This window comes from Neofelis nebulosa, chromosome 12 (assembly GCF_028018385.1).
Source record: "Neofelis nebulosa isolate mNeoNeb1 chromosome 12, mNeoNeb1.pri, whole genome shotgun sequence".
Taxonomy (NCBI): domain Eukaryota; kingdom Metazoa; phylum Chordata; class Mammalia; order Carnivora; family Felidae; genus Neofelis; species Neofelis nebulosa.
Genome location: NC_080793.1, coordinates 2,966,162 through 2,981,983, shown reverse-complemented (window position 1 = coordinate 2,981,983; position 15,822 = coordinate 2,966,162). Strand labels below are relative to the sequence as shown.

At 66.7% G+C, this 15,822-nt stretch overlaps 1 protein-coding gene across 3 annotated transcripts in view; it reads right to left on the bottom strand.

The window, feature by feature from the left end:
• Positions 1-15,822, bottom strand: part of RXRA (retinoid X receptor alpha) — a 95,830-nt gene that overhangs the window by 47,351 nt on the left and 32,657 nt on the right. The window contains exon 1 of one of the 3 annotated variants that reach the window (XM_058693632.1): positions 4,490-4,618. The exons of the other annotated variants lie outside the window; for them this stretch is intronic. The gene's annotated coding sequence lies outside the window, so the exon portion shown is untranslated. Of the gene's footprint in view, positions 1-4,489; positions 4,619-15,822 lie in introns of those variants that run through there. 3 annotated transcript variants of the gene reach the window in all.

Sequence of the window (15,822 nt, the reverse complement as noted above, 5' to 3'; positions counted from 1 at the left end):
CCAGCAAGTATCCTCAGTTCTCTCCAGGCCACGGTCCCCCCAGGGCAGACTATCACTTCCGCTCCACCTTGAGACAGGAGGGTGCAACCCGCCTGGGGTGGGGGTGGGGGGGTAGTATTAAAGCAGAGGAAGGTGTGGGGCCAGGGTCCCGGTGCAGGGCCCTGTGCATAACCTTCACACTCGCGGTGGCCAGGCACCCCCGGGAGCTCAGGCCCTCGCCCGCACTCTCTCCCTGCCCTGGCCCTGCCGGAATCCCAGCTTCCTGCTGAGGGCGCCCCTAATCCCCAAAGGCAGTCGGCCAGGCCATGCTATCGGCAGCCCCACACTGGCCCTGCCACCCCTGCATTTCCCCAGGCCCCCTGGGGCCTTGCTCAGTGCCCCATCGCCTCCCCAGTGAGGCTGCGACCAATGAACACACACACACACACACACACACACACACACACACACGGGAGCAGAAAGGAGAGAGCAGAAGCCGTGAACAAAAACTCTAGATCTCCGGGAGAACAGGGCAAGATCCAACCAGGGGGAGACGGCACATGTGGACCAGGCCACGCAAGACCCTGCTTCGACCCACGGTGACGACACTGGGGGCAGGCTCCCCCGCACCCCCCCCCCCCACCAAAACAGACACCCAGCGTGCAGCCCGCGGCCATGGCGGAGAAGGCGGCGGTGCCCAGACCCCGGGGCCACCAGGCCGGCACAGGGCGGGCCTCACCAGGCACAGTCCTGCCTCCAGCACCAAGGACACTCACACACCACACCGCACAGGCAAGGGCTTCAGTAAGGACAGACACCTCAAGAGGCCTTTGACGTGAGGTCCAAGAAGAGACAGAGACACAGAGCGACAGCTGCCAGGACAGAGGTGATGGGGTTGGTGGGGGCCGTGTGGGGTCCCCAGGCCGAGAGGTCCCCAGAGCCACACGCAAGTGGGATGGATGTGCAGTGTTCATGGTGAGCACATTGGGCCTCGAAGCAAGGGGCCGGCTGCCCACGGGGGCTGCACAACGGGGACCCTGCCCCGGAGCGAGCCCCTTGGTCAGGTGATCAGGAACTCGGGCCACCACCCCTGCGCTAGGGGACGGCACAGGGTGACCGGGGGGTACCGGCCCAGCCCGTCGGTGGCCTGATATCCCGGGAACAGAGGGAGGGCCCCCGGTCCCACAGCTCAGAAGCAACAAGCCTAGGGTTCCGCCCCCCACCAGGTCCCAGACGCTAACCAAGACTGGCCGGGGCCCCTGCTCTCCAGTGCCGGCCCCTCACTAGGCTCACCTCCAGGCCGGGGGTCTCAGGGCCCCCAGCAGGACCCGCCGGCCCCAGCCAGGGACAGCAGCCGAGAGTGTGCCAGGGAGGAAGGGAGGGTGTGGGCCCAGGACGCACAGACCACGCTCGGCCTGGAGGTGAACTCAGGCCAGCCCACCCTCCAGGCCAGCCACGGCGAAGTGAGGGCAGCCCGCAGCCACTCCAGCCCTCCACAGGCCCAGAAACTCCAGGGCCCTTGGCCCTCACTGCGGCTTCTGGCCTCTCTTGAACCCCACAGACAACGTGAAACCTACCGCCCCTCAGAGCCCAGATGGCTCGTTGGTCTCAGGTGCAGGATGCTGGCCAGGTCCTTCCCGAAAGCCCCTGTACCCTCAGATGGCAAAAACGCCCCTGCCAGGTGCCCCAACGGCTCCTGTAAATGCCAGCCGGAGGGGTGCCAGAGTCCCCGGATTATCCCTGATGCACAGGACCCCGCACTGGACGCTTTGGAACGTGCGCCTCATTGAGGTCTTTCGAACGCTCTACGGGCATCACCATCTTTTTACAGACACAGAGAGCGAGGCTCCGTCACACAAAGTTCAACCTACCCAAGGCCACACAGCTGGTCAGTATGGGCCACACTATGAGATCAAGGCTGCCCGGGCAAAGGGGCGGGGGGTGGGGGGGGGGCAGGAGACAGCCGTGTTAGGAGACACAGCAGAGCGGGCAGCAGGGGCGCTGACGTGAGGGGTGCTGGCGGGAGCCTGTGCCCTCACGGGTGGGTGGAGACGACTGAGGCAGGGCAGTGAGGCCTAGATAGGCATGAGCACACGCACACGCCCCACAGGCACACCCTGCTGGGGGTCCGGTAGCCCCTGGAAACCCCAACCCCGGGCGAGGCCCTCGGGGAAGCGGGAGGGCAGCGACCAGCACGGGACCCCCAGGGTCCTGGGTCCTCTCCAGGAGCACCCTGGTCCTGTCCTCCACTGTCCATGAGTCCTACCAAAAGGCCAGGTCTCCTTCCTCCCCCAAAAGAGGGCAGGCCGCTTCTATGGAACCTCCCAACTTTGACAGAAACCAAAAATCTGGACTCCGTTTTTGTTTCAAATGTAAACACCGGGATATGCCACGATCTATCTGCGCTCGAGAAAGAGGCCGACCCCAAGCAAGACGCCCGCGGCACTAACCTTGGCGGTGGGGGGGACGCGGTGGCTGCTTTTCGCTTTGGCTTTGGTAACAGAGTCACAGGGTGGTTGGTGTGGGGTTTGGGGGGGCGGGGGGGGAAGTGCTGTATAGAATCTCAGCATCCCCCTGTCAGCCGGCCCCTGGCACAAACCCCCGACCTAAAGCCCCTCCACACCAACACAGATTTGATTTTCCCCCAAAACTCCACCCACCCAGGAGCCCCTCCAACCCCGCCCCCAGGTGAGTTGGAAGAAGCCCTGGGAGCTCCCTGCCCGGACCCCCGCCCACTCGCCTCCCCCGGCCCGTGGTCCTCGGCCGTCAGGAGGAGAGGCCACTCGGCAAACTCGAACGCCAGCCCATCCGAATGGTCCCTGCCTGGGCTGACCCAGACGTGAACCGGGGTTTACTCTGGGCCGGGGCCCGCGGTGGGGGGGGGGGGGGGGGGCCCTCTGCCAGCTGTCCAGGGCCAGCTCCCCCCAGCATGCCCCAGAGCTCCAGAAAGGGCCAAGGCCCACGAGGAGAACCCTCCCCCCCGCCCCACCCCGCCCCACCTCCCAGACCCAGACCGCACCAGCTGAGCACCCAGGAGCCGCTCCAATTCTGGAAGCAGGAAGGTTTCCTGTGGTACCCGGGCCGACCACGGCCACAGCGGCCACCACCCCCCCCCCGCCCCCCGCCCTCCTCTTGCTCGTGCTGTCTGGGCCTGCCCACTCTCCTCCCCCAGCCTTGGGAACCAGGTCACTTCCAGGAACACGCCAGCTCTCTGGCCTCTAGGCTTGGACAGGGTGTTCCCTGGGCCGAAATTCCCTCTACGTGTCTCCTGGCTCTCTCCAACCCAATTTAAACAACACCTCCTCCAGGACGCCCTTATGATCCTCTTAGCCAGAGCAGGGACCCCCTCTACCACATACCCCTGAGAGGGCCCCCCTGCTGGCTTGTCTGAGGCTGCTAAGGTCTGGGGGCTCCTGAGGGTAGGAGCCCCAACTGGTCCATCAGGCATCCCTGGGGCCTGGCGCGCAGAGGTCCCCCATGAAGTCTTACAAATACGTGGACAGGGTGGTGGTGAGAGAGGTAGGAACGAGCCAGGGCAGAATGCAGGATTCACCAAGAACCAGCCAAGCAAGCAGCAAGTTTTAAAGAGATCCCAAAGCACCGACAAGCTGTGCAACCCCCAGCAGTTAAACAGCCCCTCTGAGTTTTTATTTCCTCTTCTGCAAAGAGAGGCCATCACGTATGAAGAAAAGGGACTAGGACGCAAGCGGAGGAGACGAGGGGCCACAAAACTGGCCTTTCCTCATCCGTCCCCACAGACGGTGAACACAGGTGGAGAGCGGCCAGCGGCCCACAGCCAGCAGACCGGGGCTCCACTCCTGGCCACATGACTCGTGGCCAGGTGGGGCCGCAGGCATCTGACTCAACCCCACTGGTCTCAGAGCCCCTGTCCTCAGAAAGGCTTCTGCTCCCTTCACATATCACGGAGTGCCCGCCAATGAGACACCTGCTCCCCACTGACACCCGTGCTAGGAATAGGCAGATAAACAAGGCCGGGCCCTGCCCCGGGACGCGTAGTCCAGACTCACACGGAGACCCTTCCAGGAGCCCACAGAGAAAAGGTACTCTTATCTGAGAGCAGACATCAAGGAAGGCTTCCTGTAAGAGGAACCACTCGCCTTCCTCCAGCTATAACACAGTAGATTCCTATGTTCCCCTCCAAACCAACCCCTGCACTCTGTGCAAACGGGACAGACACCCCTGCCACAACCCCAGGGAGGCCGGCAGACAGATGCAGGGACCCCTGCTAGCAGGAGGCATTGAGACCAGGCCCCAAGTCCAGTCCTACCCCCTCCTGGCCATAAGCCACAGGGAACGACGTCACCCCCCTGGGCTAGGACGTTCTCATCTGGAACACAGTTCAGGACGGAAGCGGGGTGGCTGAGCGCGGCCCTGGCGCACAGCAGGTGCTCAATAACCAGGAGCCACTCCGGGCCTTCCCACCACGGCAGTCCCAGCCCAAGTGTCACCCACATCCTCCCCACCCCAACCACAGGGACTCCCACCTTACCAGAGCCCAGGTCTCCCGACACCCCCTTCTCCACGGCCCCAGGCTTGGCGGTTGCCTCGCTGTGTGGCCCAGACCCAGCCCATCATCGTCTCTGGGCACCTGCTTCCTCCTCCATAAGAGACCAGTCTCCAGCGCCCCTCCCCTGCTGACGAGCGACAGTCAGACGCCACAGCCAGGGTGAGGCCTGACCACAGGTTCCCAGAAGCCCGGGCCCCTCCGTCCCCGCAGCAGGGGCCTCGTTGTCCTGCGAGGCCCTGTCCTGCTCGCCTACACCCAGAGAGCCAGACCTTGGAAGTGTTCTCAACCAACTCTGTGCCCGGGTTGGCAGAGTCCCCGTGGGGACCCTGGGCCACTCGCCCGAGGTGGCCCACCTCAGAAGGGCAGAGCTGGGGTGTGCCCCCGAGATCACACTCTCCCACCATACCGTGTCCTCCCGGTCTGACCCAGAAGAACCCCAGGGAGGGTGGCCTTCACCGTCCGGCAGGGTGGGCGGGGTTTCCTGCCCACTGGCGGTGTGACCTCAGCCGCTCACTTGGGCTCTCGAAGCCCCATTTCCCCCCTAAACACCAAGCACGAGCATGCAAACCCTAGGGGTTATGGGAAGGCTCCCCGATCCCCCCAAAGTCAAGGGCCTGGAGCACAGGGGGTGACCAGTCACCACAGCCATCGCGGCCGCTGTCTGCCCTCTTGCAGGGCGGTCCCAGGCACCAGGCCCTGCTCCAGGGCCCCCACTCTCCACCATCTCCTCAACAGGAGGTCGGCCCAGAAAGGGGCCCACGCTCGGCCAGGCCAGTCCCCAGGGGGCGCAGGGGCCAGGACCCTCGGCTGCACCATCGGCTACCTGACTGGTGCACGCCCACCAGGCTGGAGAGATGTCCTCGGGCTGCCTCCGCTCCTCCTTTCCTTTCCCTTCCCTTCCCTTCTCCTCCCTGCCCTGCAGGCCACAGCAGCACAGGCTCCAAGCTCTGGGTTCAAATCCTGCCCCTTCCCCCAGTCCAAAGCCCAGTGATCTATGGAAGATGGGCAGGTCACAAGGACTACGTGGGCCCGGAGTAATGTCCCGCCCTCCTGATGCCACGAGCGCTGCCAGAGCCCCGGGCGGCCTCTCCTTGTCTCCTCGGGGAGGAAGCGGGGAGCCGGGCACCCCGGACAGGGAGGCGCAGGCTGCACCAGGCTCCCGACACCGGGTCCTGTGACGGGCTGGCAGGATGTTGGGAAACCCGTGAGCGCTTATTTCAACACCGCGGGCCACGTCAGCGACTGGTTTCAACACGCAGGCACCCGGGAAGGGCCATTGCCGTCCTGTCAGGCCACCTGCCTGCCACGCCGTGCCACGCAGGGGGGATGCTGGCCTCGGGCACAGCGCTCTCGGCCCCCTCCCCTCACCGTCCCCCAACTTGGGTGACATCCTTTGTCCTCAGGGACTCGCGGACACAAGGGTTGGGTCATTTCAAAGGTGCAGAGGCCACCCCCAAAGCCGGTTTGCCACAGCCCTGCGCCGGGCTGCAGGCCCAGTGAGCCAGGGGGCACCAGGCCTAGCATCAGCCACCAGGCTCTGTCCCAGGCCTGTGAGCCACGGCTGTGAAACAGCGACAGGAGTCCCCTGCGGGCCTGCCGGGGCGAGGTCGGGGCCTCGGGGCACCCCGCCAGCCCAGACCTCGCCAGGCCATCTCAGCTGACACGGCGGCCAGTCAAGTTGAGCGAACACGCGCCCCTCTGCACAGCCCAGCCCAGGGCCTGCTTGCGGCCTATACCGCTTTGCTGAGTTATAAGCAAAATGAGAGTGGGGCCCGTGCTCCAGGAAAACGGTCCCACTGAACTCTCAGGGAGGTCCCGCCCCACAGAGGAGGACACTGAGGCCCCGCGAGGGCAAGGGACTCCCCCAAGGACATACCTACAGGAGCGGGCCGGCAGGGGCCCCACTCTGACCCACACCCAGCTGCCTCCATGGGGCCAGCTGGAGGGCAAAAATGTGGTTGGGGTGGGGGTCGGGTGGGAAAGCAGATCAGCTTTAGGGGTAAATCCCTGGGGAGCGGGGACCGCCTGCTACCGGCCTAGGGTCCTGCCACCTGCTGACCCCAGAGCCGGCCCAGGGGCCCCAGCTGCAACCAACTCCCCCCCCCAGCTGCATCTCCAGCTCGGGGGCTAAGGTTCCCGGCACCACCACCCACCATTCAGCTGGACGTGGCCTTGCCCCAGGCCCCTGGTACGCATCGCATCCCGAATGAGCTAGCAGAGCGGACCCCGGGCTGGCCACCGCCTCCCTCCGTGACTGCGGTACACCCTCCACCACCTCCCCTCTTGGCCGTGTCCTCTCCTAGCAGGGCTGGCCCAGGAGCGTCCCTCCCTCCAACCCCCCCCCCCCAGCCCCCAGAGCCTGCCTCCGCCGGCCCCGCCCACCCTGCAGCCTCCAAGGGGCCACATGTCTGTCTGGGCGCCCCCACCCCTGCGTCCCACACAAAGCACAGACGACTGCCGGGGACAGCTTAGGGTGACGAAGAAGGATGACTGGGGCTGCCAAGCTGCAACTGGCTCCCTGAAATCCCCAAGGGCTCAGCACAGCCAGGCCGCACCAACAGAGAGACACAGAACTCCAAATGAGGGGTGACCGGCCTGCCTTCCACACCAGATGTGGGGACACGGCAGAAAGCCCACTGCGGGAGACAGAGGGTGAACCAGCACGCAAAGGAGGGAATTAGGGGTCGAGGGGCAGGGAGGCCCGGTGTGGTTCTGGGGACCCGGAAGGGCTTCACGGAGAACCGGGAACAGGAGGGGCCGGTGGGGCCGAAGGCAGCCCGGCGCTCAGGGCAGGGGAGCAGCCGGCCAGAGGGGAGCCTGTGGGGGGAGAGCAGGCTCTGCCAGGCGGCAGTGGAGCCAGGGTTCAAGCTCAGGTCCGAGGACATCCAAACCATCAGCCCACACGGCCCCCTGAGGCCCCTGAAGGCATCCGCTGGTGAGGACGGGCGGGCCTCCTTCCTGTCCCCACATCAGGAGACCGAGGCCAGATCCGGGGAGTCAGGCAGTCAGGCGCCCCCCGCCACACGCCCAGCCGAGGCTGCCACCTGCTCCTCACACCGGCCCACGCGAGTCGGGGTCCCCGTGCAAGCGTACGTGTGCGTGTGCGTGCGTGCGTGCACACCCATGTGTTTGCGTGCAAGCTTCCGGGTTAGATGGGGCCTTGAGCTGGGAGGAGGGGTCTCCCGATTCGGCCTCCCCGACCCCCCTTGCCGCCTCCAGGCCATAAGGCTGCAGGAGGCGGTGGGGCAGCGTGGGGTCGGAGGCCCGCCTGGCCCGGGGGGAACGCGCTAAGGTCACCCAGCCGCCCCTGGGGGAACCGTGGACCAGGCCCATGACTCCCAAGCCCAGGCAGCACGTGCGGGGAAGGGGGCCCTGGGTGGGGAGCTCGTGGGGACAGCAGGGCCCAAAAGGCCCTCAGAGGTGTGGCGGCCACCAACCCCCACAGCCACACGTGCACACACACACGTGTGCACCACCCACAGAACAGCACACCCGCTCTCTCTCGAGAGGCAAGACAGCCAACTTTCCGGAACCTTCTGCTGCCTGGGCCTTTTCACTCCACAGGGAGCATCTATACCGCATCAGAGCACAGGGAGGCCCCCTGGCAGGGGGTGACCGGCGCTGGGAGGGAGCCCCCAGGCCCACAGGGGCACCCTCATCGGAGCCCTGGGACCGCTGCCCTTCTTTCTGGAAGGAGGCCTGGCCACGCCCCCGTCAAGCCCTGAGCAGCCCTTCGAGGAGCCTGTGGGGGCACCGGGCAGCGAGGGAGCAAGAGCTGGGAGCAGGTAGGGCCACACACCCAGGCGTGTGGCCTCCCTCCCTCCTTCACTGGGAGGAGGCCGCTGCAGGGACAGGGGCCTGCTCAGACTAGGTCCACGACGAGGTGTAGCTTTACGGGGACCACCGCCCTGCTGTTCATCTTCTGCTGGCTGCTATTCCCCAGGATGGGGCTGGGGAAGCCCCCCGCTTCACCCCTCAGACACTGGGAAGAGTCCCCAGGGGCTGGGGAGACCTCCCCCCCGCCCCCAGATCCATACCCGCTGCAGCCAGGCTCCCGGGCGTCGCAGAAGCGGGGTGCCCTCGCGGGGCAGCCCAGGCCTGGAGTACAACCACACAGGCGGCCTCTCCGAGGAGGGGAGAGGTGGCTCCAGAGCGAGCCAAGCGGTGTTTGTTTAATGACAAATTACGCCAAGCAGGCAGAGAGCGTCTTATCACAGAGTCTCCCGCAAGGCCGATACCATCAACCGATGTCAGGGAGCTCTGGGAACTATTAGCTTAATTAGCAGTTCCTGCCGGGTCAGCGAAAAGTGCTGGCTGAGCGGGGCTGCCAGAACCGGGCTGGGCAGGTCCTGGGGTGGCGCCTGGTGAGGGAGAAGCCGGCACGGCGTCGCCCCTCGAAGCCCTCCACCCGCTGTGCCCCTGGGCGGGTGTGTGCGCCCACACACGCCCACTGCCCAGGGGGGGCAAGTGAAGGCCTGGGAGGCAGCATGAAGGCAGGCTCCACGCCCAGGACACACCCCAAAGGCCCCGACGGCCTGGCAGGGGGCTAAGAGCCCGCCTGGGTTCACACCCGGTCTCCAGGCGGCCGGGTCCCGCTCTGCACCGCCCGCCCACCAAGGCCCAAGGCCGCCGCCCCGGCTGACCCTCCAGGGCGCACGGCGTCCACAGCCCCGCAGGGCCCGCCGGGGCACTGCTCGGCCTCAAGGGAGGGATCCACCTCTCTGGGGCTCAGTTCCCCGCACGCCCACGTCGTCGCAGCTGTCGCGGGGACAGTCTCTCCGGGGCCCTTCACACCCTGAGGCTGGATTTCCAGGCGCTACTCCCCCGAAACTGGAAGACCAGGCCAACAGAGACCCTCTCCAGCCCCACCCGGCTCCTCATGGGCGGGGAGGGGGGCACACCCCCTGGGGAGGGACGGTTGTCCCCGCCCTCCCACGACCACACTGGCCCCAGGCCGGCCTCTCCCGTCCAGAGGGGCCCGGGGCATGGGGGCGGGGGGGGGGGGGGGGGGGCAGCCGTGGCCGGTGCTGGGGAGGGGGCCGCTTCCGCTGCCCCCGGGAGCCCGCTGCGGCCGGCCGCTGTGCCGCCGACACCCCGAGGTAACGCGATCCAGATGTGGCCGGTGGTGCGAGAGGGGAGCGGCCTGAGATAATGTGGGATTCCTGAGCCCGCGCCCAGGCCCGTGGACCCGGGAGGGTGGGAGAGCACAGGCCGCTGCCCCGCCCCACGCGTGCGCGCCCGAGACCACCCAGGCGGGACGGGAGCAGAGACACCCCCCACCCCGGGACCGCGGCCCCTCCGCTGCGGCCCCCGCGTCTCCGAGCCTCAGTCTCCCGTCTGTGCCCGGCAGGGGCACCTCTCCCGGGCTGCTGCTGAAGCACCCGGGGGCCGGCCCGAGATGCTGAGGAGGTGCCCACCCAACCCCTCCAGGAAGGAGGGGGTGCCAGCAAAATCCCGTGGTCTTGAGGCTCCAGCCAGGACAGAATACTGCTCCTAGAGGTCACTCACCTGACCCCTGACCCCCAATCCACCCCCCACAGAGGACCCAGCTTCATTGCTGAGCATTTGCAAGTACCTCCCTGGCCAGCCCCACCCCACACGGGACTCTTTCCCCAAATCAGGCCTGAGCTGGGCAGGATGACGGGGTGGGGGGATTCTTCCTGCCTGACACATCTTCCTTTCCTTCCAAGTGCCCCTACTTGAGTCTGCCTGGCCCCTCACAGCCACGCCTAGCCAGGGTCTGCAGCCACTAAGGGCAAACCAACTGTCCCATCCCAGGTGCACTGAGGGTCAGTAAGAGCCCGGTCCACACACGGCACAAACCCCGGGGCCTGGCACTGGCCTCGTCCAGCTAGCAACAGCAGAAGAGGGTGGAGCAGGGGGCCTGGCCACACACGGCCCCAGAGCGCCCCATCCAGGCTGAGGCCGGTGTGTGTAAGACCCCGGATGAGCCACGAACGGTCAGCTCTCTCGGAACGCGCGGTACAGCTGCTCTTCTCGGAGCAGGTGCACCTGCCGAAGTGTCCCCGAGGCTGGGATGGCTGATGCTCCGGGTGCTACCTCTCTGGCTCACCCGCCCAGGTACCACTGCCCCCAAAGCAAAGAACAGGTGGGCAGAGGGCCTTCTGGCCAGCTGCTGGTGGGCTACTGGGCTGTGGCCCTGAGTCTCCACCTCTTCGTCTTTAAAGGGGGTTCTCGGGAGGACCCTGTGAGACGGCATGCATGGATGCTTTCCCCGAGGCCTGGGGCGCAACCTGCACCCTGACCCCAGCTCCGTTCCCCACCCGAACCCGCACAGCCTTCACCATAGGAACCACCCCCCCCCCCCAGACACTGCAGGACTGGCCCCTCACACAGGGTGCCCGGGCACAGGGCACAGCTCTCTCCGGCCTGCCTGCTCTCCTCTGAGAGGCAGGGGAAGCAGCGAGAGGGGACGGACGTCCTCATCCATAACGCTCTCCAGCCGGGGCCAGGAGGCCAGCTCCGCCTCGGGCACTCAGGGCCCACCGCCACCACCTCCCTGACCCCGGCCCAGGTCACCTCCAGCAGGAAGCCACCCAGAAGTCCCAGAGGAGGCCAAGGCCAGGCGAGCAGGGCAAGGCCCCAGTGAGAATCCCAGTCCGACCCGTCGGGGCCTCAGCTTCCAAACTGTAAACTGCCCCGTTAGGCTGTTGCGACCCGAGCGGGGACAGTGCCCGTAACAGGCAGGTACCCGAAAGGGGCTTCTGTCATTAGTGTCAGCAAAGGCCCATCCTGGATCCTCTTAGCAGATCACCTGGCCTGTCCCCACTGGGGTTCCAGGCCCCCGCACGTCGGACGCTCACCTGACCTTCTGCCCCTCCCGGGGCCCATGAGGTCCCGCCCCACGGCTCCTACACCCTGTCCCTGAGCACCTGCACCTCAGACAAGACGCCGTGAACCTTGGAAGCTCAGCTCAGTGAGAAGAGGCCTTAATTCAGCTTGACATTTGGAGGGAAAGAAAGATCAGTCACAACACCAGTCCTAAAACGAGTGGGGATTACAGAACGTAGGGAGCCCGAGGCTCACTCCAGAGTCTGCGGCCCGAACCCGCGTGCGCCGGAAAGCAGGCGCCGCCCTGGACGTGAGGAGGCCCAGCGCGCCCTCCCGACCGGGCGCCCTCAGCGTCCGCGTCCGCGTCAGCAAGGGGCAGCGCGGGGCCGTCCCGAGGACCCAGGGGCCACGCCGACCGCGCCCAGGCAGACGGGCAGCCGTGCCACCGCATTAGCCGAGCGCCGACGTGCACTCAGTACCCGGCCCGGCTCGGGATGCCCGGCTCCTGGCGGCGTCCTCGCCGCAGCTTCACACGGCCCTGTGGCCGCGGGCACCACCTGGGGCCTTCCTGGAGATGGTGGCAGAAAGTCACAGAACCCAGACGGCAGCAAACAGCCACGCAGACACGGGAGCCCCCGCAGGGGTGAGGGGTGAGAAGCGGGCCAGCACTCGGTAGAGAGCCTGCATGCCGGGTCCACCCCGAGCCCCCCAGGGATGGGCGCTCAGACGGGAAACCGGTGAGCGGCGAAATCAGCGGATCCTCTAAATGGACGCTTTCCACCCCTCCCCTCCTGGCAGGGAAGGGGTGGGCGGACGGCCCCGTGGGCTCCGCAGGGAAGGGGACGCCTCGGAAGCAGGCCGGCCGTGGCTGGATGTGTGGGGACGGAGAGCCACGAGGTCCTGCCGCCCCACTGGCCCGCAGCCATCACACTCGGGTTACACCCATCACCAGACATGGTGCCCCCCGGCTGGGTCTGTGTCCCCAGGCGGAGCGCTGCAGAAACGAGCACCCGGCACCGCCAGGAGGGGAGGCGGGTGGGAGGGAGGGGCTCCTGGTGGTATAACAGTGTCAGCAGAGCCTGGGCAGGAAGAAAGGGGTGTGGGAGGGAGGCAGGGCACGGGCTCGGGTGGGCGGTGAGAGCGAGGTGAGGTCCCGTGGCCTGGCTCAGCTACGGCCAGCAAGGGCCACACAGAAAGTGGTGGTGGGCCCGGCTCCCACACAGACCCCAAGTCTCACTCCGGAGGGGCCTCTTGCCTCTCCTGCTCAGAGGGACTGGCCGCAGGGGCCCCTGTGCCCAGCCTGGCGTGGCTCCTGCCCCCTTGGGGCTCACAGCCAGGTGGGGACAAGCCACCAAAGCCATGGAGCTTGGGGCACAAGGGAGAGATGCTGGGGGCTGTGGGAGCATCCGACGGGGACCCCGACTTGGGAAGGGGTCCAGGAGATGCCCCATCCAGCAGAGCCCCCTGTGGGGCTGGTCCAGGCTGCGGGACGCGTGCACCTGGGCTGAGGCTCCAGGCGGGGCAGGGGCCAGGGATGCAGGTTAGCCCAAGGACCACGGGGACCCACAGAAGGCAGGCGGGGCGGCACCACCGCAGCCTGGACAAGCACCGCTCGCCATCCGACCGGAGCCGCGTCCCCTCCCAACCCACACGGGAAGTGGGACAAAGGCCAGGAGAGGCGGTGCCAGCCAGGGGCGAGCTCAGGGCTGGGAGCGGGCCAAGTTCAATGGCTGCACTGCGGGGCTGTCCCTACAGGAGCCAAGACGCCCGCCCAGCAAGGCTGTGGGAGCATCCCGGCTCCCCAGGGTGCTCGCTGCAGGGGACACTGTTGTCCCCAGTCTGCAGACTGGCAGGGGAATCTCCAGCCCGGGTTAGACCAGGAGGACACCCAAGGTGCCCAGGCTCTGAGCTCTTGTTCTGGAAGCTTCTACCACCACCTGGTCACTTGGGCGGAAGGAAGGCAGCCCTGAGAGCCACAAGCCTGTTCCCAAACAAGGAACCTCCAGAGCCATTAGGTGCTTGCTTGGCAATTAAGAGGCACAAATTACGGTGCCACAAAGCTCGTTACCAACGAATGACCGTGTGACCACCAGCAGCAAACAGTCCCTGATGAATTGTGTTAGAGGCGTTCGTCTCCGGGAGCCCCAGCACCTCCATGCCTGCAGCCCTATCTGTCACCTGCACCCGCCCGACACTGTGTCCCAGCCCCAGACAGCCCGCACCCCCCACCGGAGGGACCGGGGCTGGATGGAGCATGGACGCCACACGGGGACATTTAGGGAGAGAAGGATGCGGTGGGATGCACGGGACAGTGGGGCAGGTCCTCAGATGAGCCTCTGCACGCAGTAGGCCCTCAGCTCGAGCTGGTCATGGGACCCAGGGTGGTGTCCGGGGGGGTGGGGGGGGGTGGGAGGGGGTGGGGGGGGAACAGCACAGAGACAGCCACCCGCCTGGAGGGAGGCCTCAGTTTCCCCATCTGTGAAATGAGAACAGGATCTCTGAGTTCCCCTCTGGCTCTGAGACCAGGTGCCTGACCCAGAGAAAGTTCCAGAATCATTAGCCGATAAATCAGCAAAACGGTTACTGCGTTAACGTGATGAGTCAGATGGCAGGGCACGTGGGAAAGTCAAGTCTGACACCAAAAGGCCCGCTCTCTGCCATCAGATAAGACCTGGCGAGAGCCGGGGAGAGGAGGAGCTTACGAAAGGCAGTGGGGGGCCCAAGCCAGGCACGGTGTGGGGGCTCCTCCGGCTAGAGGCACCCCAGAAAACTTGCCAGCCTTCCTGGATTCCAAGACCACCCGGAGGGGGCTCCCGGACCCCAGACCAGAAAGACAGGGCTCAGCTGGGGCTCTGACAGCCACTGGCGAAGGGACCCCCTCCCCGCAGCCTCCCCTGCCGCAGATCGCGGTCCCAGCGGGCCCTGCCTTCCTGAGCACCCAGCGCCCACTGGGGCCTGCCCCACCTCAGCCCGGATGGAGGTCCCAGGCCGTGGCCCTGCTGGGGGCAGCCCCTGCTCACACTGCCCCCCAGGGCCTGGGTGGTGAGACCCCAGCCAGCGGCCTCAGATCCCAGGTCTGGCCCCACACGAGGCAGGCCCGGCGGCCAAAGCGCCGCCTGCCCGACGCCCGAGCAGGTTCCTCCGTCGCTAATGAAGCTTCCCCACACCCGAGCCGTGAGCCACGGTGGCAGCGGCACCTGCAGGGGCGTGGGCACCCACACCGGGGAAAGGAAGCGGGCTCAGAGGGGCCACATTCGCGCCCGAGGCTGGTGCAGGGCCACCGGGCACCATCCCGCGACCAGCAGGGGTGGCAGCGGGAAAGAACAGCTGCTTCCTGCCCGCTCTGCCCCCACCCCTGACAACAGGCGAGTGTGCAGCGAGTACGGCGCCGGCCCAGCGCCCCGCGGCTCCCGGGGATCCCGGGCCGCCCCCAGGCAAGGCGCGGTGAAAGCAGGGCCTCAGGGAAAGGCCTCCTCCGAAGTGGCCGAGAGGAAACCGGCCTGCCGTGTGCAGCCTGCAGCGGCACTGAGCCCTGGGAATGACGTCACTGCACCACTGCCCTGCCTGGCTCCCCGCCCCCTTGCCCGCCTTGGGGCCCCGGGCAGCTCCAGAACCTTCTGCCGCCCTTTGGTGGGGCGATGAGGAAGCCGGGCTGCACGAGCCCCTTCCCTGCACGGGCCGGGCCCGTCCAGGGCCCCTTCCAGGCTGCCCTGCCCGAGAGGGAAACAGACGGGAGGCGGCCTGGGGCCCGGGCCAGGGCACCAAGAGCTGCCACAGGACCTTCCACACCCCAGTGAGAGCGGGGGTGCAGCCTGCCAGCTGCTCCCACCAGGGCTCAACCCTGCCTTGTCCTGGACCCCGATGCCACACCCACCCAGCCCTCTCCTGGGATTCGGGCCACAAACGATTCTCTGTATTCAGCGGACTCAGTGAGCCGTCTTCATCCAGGCCAGGAAAAACCAATCCAGGCCCACTGATGGGGAGAGGGGGTTAGCTACCTCCCCGGGGGTCCCACCCTCAGTGGCCCAGCACCTCTAGCAGACAGAGCCACACTCCAGCGTCCCCTGAGGCGAGAATGAGGGGCTGGGGGGCTGGGAGAGGGCAACCGCCATGACTAATTAGCTCATTACTGCCGCGTAATTATCTCAGGGCCGCGCTCCAAAACACAAGAGGCCCAAGGGCGCCCCGTCAAAGCCTCTGAACCCGACACGCCCTCGTCAGGGTCTGCATGGCCTTGGGTGTCCCCTGCTGGGCCTCAGTTTCCCCAGCTGCAGAGTGAGACCAGTGGCTTTCAAATCTGGCCCTAAGGTGCCCTCAGATGGAGCAGGGACCCCCCCCCCCCCCCCAGAGCCCAACCCAAAGGAACACTTGCCCCCTCGCTCTCACCTACGATGGCCCGGGACAGCTCTCCATGGCCACTTCTGCACCTTGCTCCTCACCCAGCCCCCGCCCGGCCCCCCGACTCTCTGGCTGCAGACCCGAACTCTTCCTGGGCCTTCCCCAAGCTTCTCCCGTACCCAGGC